The sequence below is a fragment of the Aulostomus chinensis genome, chromosome 11 (assembly GCF_037954235.1).
Source record: "Aulostomus chinensis isolate RoL2024-O1b breed Wild chromosome 11, RoL_Achi_v1.0, whole genome shotgun sequence".
Classification (NCBI taxonomy): domain Eukaryota; kingdom Metazoa; phylum Chordata; class Actinopteri; order Syngnathiformes; family Aulostomidae; genus Aulostomus; species Aulostomus chinensis.
In genome coordinates, this window is record NC_141330.1 from 23,025,052 (window position 1) to 23,034,382 (window position 9,331).

A 9,331-nucleotide genomic window follows, 5' to 3' on the forward strand; every position below is an offset into this window, starting at 1 on the left:
TGATCTCTATTTTGAATGTGGATTATAAATTGTTTACATCTTTTATAACCAAAAGATTGGAATGCTTTCTACCTGACCTGATACATGGGTACCAGATGGGATTTATAAAAGGCCAACACAAGATAACATCAGACGAACGCTTCATGTCATAGAACATGATGTCTGTGTAGTTTCTCATTCATCCAGGTCATCGTAGATCGAAGCGAAGTAAAATCTGGTCAACTGGACATAAGTTTATCTTGAAGACGTTTCACCTCTCATCCGAGAGGCTTCTTCAGTTCTAGTGAAGAGTGTGGAAACTCCAGCTTATAAACCTATGTGGGAGTGGTCAGTGCTATTGTGGTGGAAACGACCCTCCCGAGACTCACCTGGCCTCCCCAAACGACAGTCATTGTGAGGTGTCAGGGAGTTTCAGGGGTGGTCGTTAGGGAGTTTCACCGACCACTCAGATGCTAATGGGCTGTGCTGGCATCAGCCGTTCCACATGGGTCTTTCAGCTGAGCTCTTTGGGGAAGTTTGGGTGAAGATCAAGGTTCAGGAGGTACAACCGTTTACAGCACACATCAACTCGGTAGACGTCAACATCAAGTTCACCAGAGAGGATGTGAAAGACAACCATCTGCCGTTTTTGGACTGCGACGTCTACATTCAAGAGGACAGGAGCCTGAGGGTGGATGTGTACAGGAAACCCACCCACACTGACCAATACTTGCTTTTTGACTCTCACCATCCTCTGGAGCACAAGTTAGGTGTCATCAGGACGCTGCAACACCGAGTGGAGACCATCCCCACCAGCGTCCAAGGCCGGAAAAAAGAACAGCAGCATCTGAAAAGAGCACTTAAAACTTGTGGCTTCCCAGACTGGACCTTTGTAAAATCCTCTTCCAGGTCCAGAAAGGAGGAGAGCTCCAGGAGGAGGGAAGATGAAGAAGGCAGGAGAAAAAACATAGCGATCCCCTATGTGGCAGGGGTTTCTGAGAAATTAAGGAGAATCTATAATAAGCACCGCATCCCTGTGTCTTTTAAACCAGACAACACTCTGAGACAAAGACTGGTTCACCCCAAAGATGCCACCCCTCACAGCCAGAAAAGCAATCTGGTATACGCCAGATGTCAGATGCAGTGAGGCCTGCACGGATCTCTACATAGGGGAATCCAAACAGCCCCTCAACAAGCGCATGGCCCAACATAGAAGAGCCAACTCTGGAGGACAGGACTCAGCGGTTTTCCTCCACCTCAAGGAGGAAAGCCACTCCTTCCAGGACGACCATGTCCAAATACTCGACAGAGAGGACAGATGGTTTGAAAGAGGAGTTAAAGAAGCCATCCACGTCAGGATAGAGAAACCATCTTTGAACAGAGGAGGTGGACTGCGACATTTCCTTTCACCTATTTACAACCAAGTCCTTTCAAAACTTCCCCGAAGAGCTCAGCTGAAAGACCCATGTGGAACGGCTGATGCCAGCACAGCCCATTAGCATCTGAGTGGTCGGTGAAACTCCCTAACGACCACCCCTGAAACTCCCTGACACCTCACAATGACTGTCGTTTGGGGAGGCCAGGTGAGTCTCGGGAGGGTCGTTTCCACCACAATAGCACTGACCACTCCCACATAGGTTTATAAACTGGAGTTTCCACACTCTTCACTAGAACTGAAGAAGCCTCTCGGATGAGAGGTGAAACGTCTTCAAGATAAACTTACGTCCAGTTGACCAGATTTTACTTCGCTTCGGTCATAGAACATGCTAACAAACATAATTTGAATGCTGCTTTGATCAGTTTTGATGTAGAGAAAGCATTTGACCATGTCAATTGTTTTTTTTCTATATAAAGTACTCAAGAGAATGGGGTTCAATGTTCAGTTTATTAAGTGTCTAGAGTCTTTGTATTGTGACCCGTCTGCCAGGGTAAAGATCAATGGCCACCTGACAGACAGCTTTAAGCTTTTCAGAAGCACTCGTCAGGGATGTTGCGCTAGCCCTGCCCTCTTCGCAACTTTCATAGAGCCACTTGCTCAATTCATTAGACAGGACAAAGAGCTTATAGGTATCACGGTATCAGGAGAGGAACATTTGATAGGGCTTTTTGCCGATGATATTATCAATTATCTCGAAAACCCAAATACAACATTTCCTAAACTACGGATTAATGTCAGGTTATAAACTAAACATCACAAAGACACAGGTACTCTCTCTGAACTACAAACCAAATAAAGCCATAAGGGAACATTATAAATTAAAATGGGATGCAAAGTCAATAAAATTGGGAGTACTCATTAGTCAGGAAATTTATATGACTTATGATACAAACTATAAGTTAAATTATAAAATACAGAGGGATGGTCAATCTACACTAGCATTGGATTTCAGCTCAAGAATCAAAGTGATAAAAATGAACCTATTGCCAAGGCTGCTGTATCTCTTCTCATCCCGTCCAGTTAGGGTACCACAATCACATTTTGAAGTGTGGGACAAACTGATATCCAGATTTATCTGGGTGGGTGCTTGGCCCAGGATGAAACTCAGGAATCTCCAAATAGATAAGGAAAATGTGGGACTAGCATTGCCGAAATTCAAAGAATATTATTACGCAGCCCAATTAAGGTACATTGTCTATTGGTGCTCCCTTCACTACCAAGCCAGATGGAAGGACATTAAGATGAAATTAGGTTGGGCTCCTCCTCAAGCCAGGCTAGGTGAAAAAGAACACGCCGATCCCATGGAAGAAAATTAAATATTGAAAGAAACCTTTAGAATATGGTATAAGGTGGTTAGGAAATACAATCTGACAGATGATAGTAAACTTCTCATCTGGCCTTTCCAAACTCACAAATTTAAGCCTGGAGAACTCGATAAGACGTTTGCAAGGTGGAGAGACAGAGGAATGACAGCTATAGGCAAACTTGTAGAGGGACACCAACTAAGACCTTTTGGAAAACTTCAGGGGGCGTTTAACCTAGGTAATGGAGACCTGTTCAGATATTTACAAGTTAGAAATTTTTATTATTCAGAGATTAAGAAAAGAATTTCAACAGAAGGAAACCAGATGATCGGTGTGTTCACAGATGCCTACAAACAATTATGTTCAAAAATTATCAGTAAACTGTACAAAGCTCTGCAAAAATTAAATGGGAGTAACACACTACTTACAAAAATGAAGTGGGAATTAAAATTAAATTCTGAATTGTCTGTGAATGACTGGCAGTCTATGTGCAAGAACCAACACACTTCAACCAGTTCTAAAGGATGGAGGGAATTCGGCTAGAAAAATCGAATTCGCTTTTTCATTACACCTCTCATTAAATCTAAACAACTGGGCAAACAGCAGTGCTGTTGGAGACTGTGGGCATTTGAGTGCGGGTCACTTACATATTTTTGGTCATGTGTGAAAATAAACCATTCTGGGACATGGTCCTTCAAATTGTGGAGGAAGTTTTGGGCTATGGGATTCCCAGCGACCCCCTGGTTGTGTACCTGGTATTGATATCAGAGGGTATAGTAGGAAAAGAGGATATCTATCTGTTTAAAATATTTACACTTGCAGCTAAAAAAAACGCCAACACAAAGAACTGGCTGAAAAAAGAACCTCTGAGCTGGCCAAATATGCTCCATGGAAAGACTCACTTATTGCTTGAGGACTAAAGCAGAGATCCATCAACAAAAATGGGAAAAATGGTATATATTTAAGAAAAAGTAGTGTTACCTCTAACCCTCCTTTTATGTTCCTGTTATTTGTTTATTTTTTGTTTTTCTGTAATATGTATATTATGTACAAAATGAAAAATTAATTATAAAAAAAACGAGACAAAATTGGGATAGGAAAAGGTTTTTGCCACTGTGACACACTGCGTAAATACCTTGAGACAGAGGTTGAGAGGTTGCGTGTGGGACCTCCTGAAGAGCTTATGTTACCTTGCATGTGAGGTAACATAAAGTTTCCTCAGTGAATTTATCTGGCACAACAATTTCAACAATCTCTTTGAGATCCATCAGTATTTTCCATGATGGCTCACTCACAGGAACTATGCCAGCAATCATGAGAGGAAGCAGTCGCAAAAACGGCCAATTCTCGTGCCTCCTCCCATAACAACTTTTATGCGAGCAGCTTTAGGAATAATCTTAGGTTTGTTCACTTAGTCTGAGTATTTGTATGGAAATGACCTGATGCTGTGATTAAGCCTATCAAGTGTGAAAAAACTTTTAGACATTAAATCTTGGAGAAACAACACTAATTAGATAGGAATAACTCCTTCAAAGAAATCATGCAAGATATCAGGGGGGAATCCTGTCACTGGATGGAAAAAAGTCAAGTGCTTACTTTAACACACACTCTCTTTTCACTCCATTCACACTCTTTAGAGCTTGGTTTTGGTTAAGCTCTTCCACAAATCTATTGTGCTGCTCAACAGTTCTCAAATGAAATTCTGTTGCTTTGATGATAGCTATCTGACTGTGACTAACCAAACAGAAACAACAGAATTTATCCACACTAAAACTTACTTGGAATACTGCTAAGCTATGTGCTCCAAGATTATCTGCACAAACACAGAACACTTTTACTCCAAAGTTTTCTGACACCTCCACCCCATGTTGTTCGATTGATTTTAAATAGTTTATCAGTGGCTCCAAAAACTTCTCTTACCCACATTTTCTGACATCCTAAAGCTTCCAACTGGATAGAAGTTAGACCTACCCTAAACTTTGTTGGCAAATTTAAGACAATCCAATAAACAACAACTATTTTGTGGAGCAATGCTTGTAATGATAGTCTACTGGCTCAATGTAAGGAAAGTTCTGCTTGAAATACAAGTTTTTTTCCAGACAGACAGAGAGCCCTTTTCTGATGTTGCTGTTAGTGATGGATGAAATGAAAATGTGGAATCAACTATCTCTTGAATAAGTGAGCTTCCAGCTGAAATGTTGTGCTTTCTGTGTACCTCTGCTACAAACAGAAAACAATGAAATTTTGAAGATATTAGTATATCACGGATTTCCTCAACTATTCTTTGAACTGCAAATCAAGAGACATGTAAAAGTGTTTGTATAGAAAGAAAGAGAGCAGCAATCTATGCTTATAAGAAATAGACTCTAAAAGATCTGTTGTTTCTTCTACTGAAACATTACTTGAATCATGCTGAATAGATGTTAAGGCTTTCACTTTGGTCAGTAGTATCAGCTTTAGTACTAGCACTGCTCTCAAGCACTGCTCTCAATCACAGTCTTAATTTCACTGATCGTGTGTTTTTTGTGCTTTCTGCTTTTATGCGAGCTGAATGTTGAATAGCTGTTTGTTGTAAATTCACAATCTAAAAAGGGGCATCTAATAGTTTCCTGAAGTTTTAAGTGATTTCCAAGATGTTTTAAAATGTCTCTTTCTAAGCATAATTCTTGTCTATTTCTAAGCATAATTCTTGGATATCACAAAATTCAGAGGAGGCCTGGGGTCCTCTGTCTCCCCTGTCTCTCTGTGGGCTGCCTCCGGATGGGGGTTGCTGCTCCCGAGTTTTCCTGCGGGTCCTGGCATGGGTTGGACCTGTGGCTGTCTCCTGGGGGGGGGGGGGGGGGGGGGGGGGTGACCTGGTGACCTGGGGCTTCCTGTGGTCTGGGGGTTGCTGGGTGCCCTGGCGGCTTGATCCTGACCTGCCTGCTATCCTGGGCCGAGGCCGTGTTGTTCTGGTCCCCCACATCAGCTACAGTCAGGTACCCACAGCATCCAATGACAAACCGTATCATACACATACACACATATACACTCACATACATAGACACGGTGCACAACTGATACATAATCACACACTCATACATTTATTTTAAATTATATTAAAGAAAATGGTAAATTTGCATGGGAAATCCTGCACCCAATATTTTTCGTTTTTTCTGTTGTTATTGTTGTTGCTGTTTTTTTTTTGTTTTTTTTTGCTATTGTTGTTTCTGTGCTCCCCCTCCTGTCTTCCCTATCCTGTCCCTGTTCTCTCTTTCTATCCACTCCTAAGCCTCAGTCCAGGAGCTTTATCAATGAACCAATACCATTCCCAATAAAGTTAAACACAGATGGTGATAGAAGGAGGATATCAGATTCCTCCTTTGCAGAGTAAAACTGCAAAGGAGGAAAGAAAGAAATTTAGACAAATGGGATGTCAAAGCTCCTTGAGTTTGGAAAACACAAACACAGGTAGAATGGACACACGGCCAGTGATGAGGTCTTTTGTGATGAAGCTTGTGGTGTCTGATGAGATTTTCCTGGTCTGCATTAAAACTGTAGAACTTACTGTTAGAGGGATTGTGGTATTGCCCCCCCCCCCCCACCTTTGAGAATGGTATGCCCCAGAAGGGGGAAGTGCGGTGTTGTTGAACTATGACATACATTACTGTCTTAGGTCTCTATATTATAATTCACAAACATGGTGTCAGAAGTGACTAGTGCAGCACATAGTTGTGTGGAGACGTACTGTACAGTGGGTGCCGTGAAACAGGAAAAGACGAGTGAAGCAGCAGCGGTAGTTAGCAACAAACTCTAAGCTAACAACATCACTATGGCAGCAAGCATTCCACCACCGGAGGAAATGAAGATGAGTGGCGATCTCAAAGTAACTGGGACAACTTCAGGGCAGAATTTGAGGTCTATGCACTGGTAACAGGGGCTGCACAGTGTGCAGCGAATAGCACTGTCACCTCACAGCAAGAATGTCCTGGGTTTGAGTCCTGGCTTGGGCATGGGATCTTTCTGTGTGGAGTTTGCATGGTCTCCCTGTGCCTGCTTGGGTTCTCTCCAGGTACTTCGGCTTCCTCCCACAGTCCAAGGACATGCAAATTGGGACTAGGCTAACTGAATACTCTAAATTGACCGTAGGAATTACTGTGTGTGAATGGTTGTCTGTCTATATGTGTCGGCCCTGCAATGGACTGGCGACCGGTCCAGGGTGTATCCCGCCTCTCGCCTGAAAGCCGCTGGGATCCTGTTAAGGACCCCCCCCCCCCCCCCCCCCCCCGTGGAAGAAAATGGATGGATGGATGGCACTGGCAAAGGAATTACATTACAAAGCTTAAGAGGTGCAAGCAGCAACTTTGCGAAGATTGATAGGTGGTGAATGTTGTCACATATACAAACATAACTTGGGGCTTACGGCAGAGCAGGGGAAGGATGCTAAAGTTATTCTTGATGCCTTGGAGGGATATTTCAAGCCAGCCAGAAATGTCAGTTTTGAGAGATATGTATTTGGCAACTGCAAGCAAGACGAAGGTGTTGATGCATCTGTGACGAAGTTGAGAGAGAAGGCTGCTTCCTGAGAGCATGGACAACTCAGGGAGGATCTGATAAGGGACAGACTGGTGCTGGGTGTGAGTGATGAAAGCATGCGCCGTTGTCTACTCAGAGAGAAGGATGGCACAGTGGCATCAGCCATAGAAATTTGCAGAGCAGCAGAGATGACAGACATGAGGATAAAAGCAATCACGCAGGACAGGTCACCAGAGACAGTGCATGCAATGGATGGCTGTCAGCCATGAGTCCCATCTGCAACCCTCAGACAGGAGTCAGCCTCAGACCCCAGGCACAAGCGGAAACATTGTGTGCAGATTCTGCAGCAATATGCACAGGAACGGGTGTAACTTTTGCCCTGTGTTTGGAAAAACTGTCACCACTGTGGGACAGCAGATCATTTTGCCAAGGTGTGTATGTAGAGGGGCCAAGCTACACAACAGCAACATGCTGCTGACATTGAGGGGCCTGAAGACATGGACAGGCCAGACACAGAAGCACACATTTTTACAGCGGAGAGATTACGAGCAGTTCAGGGACGGGGAAAAAGGTCGTTTGCCAACATAAAAATGAATTGAAGGTTTCAGAGATGCCAGTTAGATTCAGGGGCAACAAGTGACATAATGAGCATAAAAGACATGAGGAGACTTGCTTCTGAGGCCAAGTTACTGCCAAGCCAGACCAGACTGGTATTATATTCAGGCCAATCAATTCACTCAATAGGCATATTCCAAACAGAGTGTGTGATGAGAGGAGAAACACATAAGCTACGATTTGAGATAGTGAGAAGCCAACAGAGACCTCTGTTGTCTGGTGAAACCAGTGAGCGCCTAGGTCTAATATGCTTCACCATCCCAGATGAGCTGCTGATGGTAAGACATGGCAGCTCGGAGCCGCTTACTAGACAGCACCTTGTGCAGACTTACCAGGATGTCTTCAATGATCCAGTTGAATCACTTCCAGGGGATGTTCATTTTGAATTAAAGACTGATGTAGCCCCAGTGCAGGCTTCCACACACAATTTCCAAGTGGCTCTCAGGGATGCAGTCAAGGCTCAGCTAGATAAATATGAGAGAAATGGCCATTTAACCTCAGTTTCAGAACCCACCGAGTGGATCAGCAACATGGTAATTGTCAGTCAGCCAGAGAAACTGAGGATCTGCATAGACCCCAAATCACTAAATCAGGCTTTAAAGAGGTCTCACTACATAATGCCAACACTGGAAGATGTGCTGTTAAAGCTGCCTAGGGCTCAAATTTTCACCTTTGTAGATGCACAAGATGCCTTTTTACAGTGTAAGTTAGATAAAGAGAGAAGTTACACCACCACATTCTGGACACCGAGGGGCAGGAAGCGTTGGTTAAAGCTGCCATTTGGAGTGTTCTTAGCCCTGGATATATACCAGCGAAAGCAGCATGAGCTACTGGCGTATCTAAGTGGGGTGGAACCAAGAAGCAGATGACATATTGATAGTTGGGTGTGCGGAGACAGATGAGCAGGCCACACAAGGAGGGGCAGAGAGAAAAGTTATGAACAGAACCGGTGACAAAGGGCAGCCTTGGCGGAGTCCAACCCTCACTGGGAACATGTCCGACTTACTACCGGCCACGCGGACCAGACTCTCACCCCTCAGGTAGAATGACCGAATGGCCCTTTGTAAAGGGCCATCCACCCCATACTCCCGGAGTACCCCCCACAGGGTGCTCCTGGGAACACGGTCGTAAGCCTTCTCCAGGTCCACAAAGCACATTTGGCAAACTCCCATGACCCCTCCTGCACCCTAGCGAGGGTGAAGAGCTGATCCACGGTTCCACGGCCGGGACGAAAACCACACTGCTCCTCCTCAATCTGAGGTATGCCTATTGCCCTGACCCTCCTCTGGCGTAGACCTTACCAGGGAGGCTGAGGAGTGTGATCCCCCGATAGTTAGAACACACCCTCTGGTCCCCTTTCTTAAAGACGGGGACCACCACCCCGGTCTGCCACTCCAAAGGCACTACCCCCGATGTCCACGCTATGTTGCAGAGATGTGTCAGCCAGGACAGCCCCACAACATCCAGAGCCTTGAGATAC